Source organism: Micropterus dolomieu, linkage group LG08 (genome assembly GCF_021292245.1).
Source record: "Micropterus dolomieu isolate WLL.071019.BEF.003 ecotype Adirondacks linkage group LG08, ASM2129224v1, whole genome shotgun sequence".
Classification (NCBI taxonomy): Eukaryota; Metazoa; Chordata; class Actinopteri; order Centrarchiformes; family Centrarchidae; genus Micropterus; species Micropterus dolomieu.
In genome coordinates this window covers 3000645-3003250 of record NC_060157.1, presented here as the reverse complement: position 1 = coordinate 3003250, position 2606 = coordinate 3000645, and the positions used below count along the sequence as shown (strand labels likewise).

Genomic DNA, 2606 nt, shown 5'->3' with positions numbered 1-2606 from the left:
TTATTATGAATTGCTATAGGTAACAAGTTAGTGTTGAGCTAATATTCGCTAACGTCTAATTGAAACGCTGTTGCAGTTTAAAGTGTTAAATGATGTTCAAATACGTATCAAATATGTTAACGTCATGGACACCCAGAAATATGCATTACATTTAAGAGTTTATACGTTTTTAATTGATTGCATGAATGAACTCACCAGTGACTCCGACCTTCTGTTGCTGCTGCTTCTTCTCTTGATTAAGACCGGATTGTAAAAAATGTTTAGGTGCATACCGCAATCTACTGTACAGGAGTGTGTAACACACACACATTTGCATTTTCTCGACTGAAAACTACAGGGGACAGAGTGTTTGCGGTTGGGGCCCCGAGGCTCTGGCACAGCCTGCCCGAGGAAATTCAGGGCGGCTGAGTCAGTGAACTCTTATAAGTCCCTTCTTAAAACATACTTTTATATAAAAGTCTTTCCTGATTTTAGTTGATTTTAATTATCTATTTTTCTTTTAACTGTATTTTAATTTCATAACTTTCTTCCTGCTTTTAGCGTGTATCTTCTTTTGTTTGCTGTGTTTATTTGTGAAAGCACTTTAAAACACCAAAACACTGTGTATCCTTGAGGTCTAACAACTGACTTGAATGCAGAGATTTGGTGTCTTTTGGCAGGAATCTTTATTACATTTACCAAGATGTGCTTGCATGAAAACAAACACAACAGGGTCAAACATATGAAACAAAATAGCTCTACTAGTGATCAAAAACTTCACAGGGCACCTTATGTTCCAAGTTAAAGATAAAAAGTTCCCTTTTAATAAACCGTGTATTTGCTACTTGTCTCTCTCTCTTTCTTCTTTCCTCCCAGCCCTCTCCTATGTCCCTCGCCCAGGTTACTTCTTGCCTCTGGTTGTGTGCCTGCCCTTGGTTCTTGTGCTGTTGGCTGTTTCTCTGCTGGTCATCTACAAATGGAAGACAAGGAGGAATACTGGTTTGAACACCAGAGGAAATGCAGGCAGCGTACAGATGGAGGTGGAGGTGACTATGTTTTTTTGACAGATGACTTTGGAGAAGAATAGTGTGGCCCTGTGGATAGAAATGTCAGGTTCTCAGTTGGTCCTATGTTAAGAGTTAAGTACTCTTAACATAGTGTTTTGTAGGCAGTGCAGTGTCCCCTTCTACATCCTTTGTTTTAAATTCTTTGCACCAATATTGATTTTACTCAGTTATGCTTATGCTGGTCTTATTATGGTACAATTTATCTTGCTATTACTCTTACTTTAGAAATTACCTTGTACTTCTTGCTCTAAATGTGCTATTTAAATAAAATGATCAAATTATGTCTGCATATTTGAATTGTTATCACAGACGAATTAACTAACAGTTGCCTAGGAATAATAAATGTCTGGTCTGTTAGTCTGGCTACTGCTGTATTTTAGTTTTGATGTCGTTCCTGTTTTATTTTCAGTCCGTCATCTATGAGAACTGTCCTCCAGTCTCCACATGTGAAGACTCCATCTACCAGAACTTCATTTTAAGACCGGATACAAATAGTAATGTTTGCATTTGAATCTTGGTTTTGTACTGTGCAGCTTATAATGTGCTGTAAAGTTCCCTTTTCTTCCTTTTCTTTTGGCAGATATTATCTATAAATCATATTATCACCTCTCTTCTGATGATGCAGAGCTGATCATTTGTCTCAGGGTGTTCAGCATTTTATCACTTGATTATTGTGAAATGTCAAATCTGTCTTCAGAAATGTAGGTGTTGGTTATTCTTTCCAAAACTTTGAGAAAAACATAAATAAATCAATACAGTCCAGCATTTAATATGCCACACTAAGCGTCATTTTGTAATTGTTATTTTAGTTTAATGAAGTCATTGTGTTTGTCATTCTTTATTTGTATTATGTTGGTGGGTCCTGTGTGGTGAAAGATGGTACTGCATGTTTACATAAAAGACTGAAAAATACTCAAAGGTGCGTCATTAACAATTGTGATGGCAATTCGAGTTTTCAAATAAACAGCTCAGGCAAACACTTGTCTTTCTGTGAATATTTATTCAAGTCTTCTGCAGAAGGACTCACAGCAACACACATGTACATGTATGCTCGAATGAGTGAGGAGAGCTGAGTGAGCCTGTTATTTATCCAGCTATAGGGTCAATCTTATCATCCCACAGAGACACGTTGTCCCTGAAGTCTGGATACCACAGAGAACAGAGATATTTTGACTGTTAGGTTTAAACAGATTCAGTGCCGCATCACAGATGAGTCTCCCTGAGTCCAGGGTTACATGTAATATGTTTGGAATTCCCATTACACAACGCTTTCAGACGGTGTGACAAAGAATTATTATTTTATGCTAAAGTAAATTACTGATCTCCCACTGTGGTAATGTATGCCATGCAGTTGCTGATTTGTTTATTTATATGGTGGATTGTGGATTCCTTTTATGTTTTGGGATTAAGCTGTATGTGTGATATTACAGACTGGTCATGGCCGGACAAAGTCGACCACGGCTTTTAAAGAAATTTGGAATTCAAACTATTTTAAGGAGACTGAACATTTTGTTAAGTTATTTCAACACAATATAAACATCACAAGCCTCGCTGTTCAAA

At 37.2% G+C, this 2606-nt stretch overlaps 1 long non-coding RNA gene across 1 annotated transcript; it reads left to right on the top strand.

Annotated features, from left to right (window-relative positions):
* Positions 1-785: 785 nt before the first annotated feature.
* Positions 786-2027, top strand: LOC123975728. The gene is made up of 2 exons (XR_006826150.1): positions 786-1025; positions 1456-2027. It is a non-coding gene; the product is annotated as an uncharacterized LOC123975728 (long non-coding RNA).
* Positions 2028-2606: the final 579 nt, after the last annotated feature.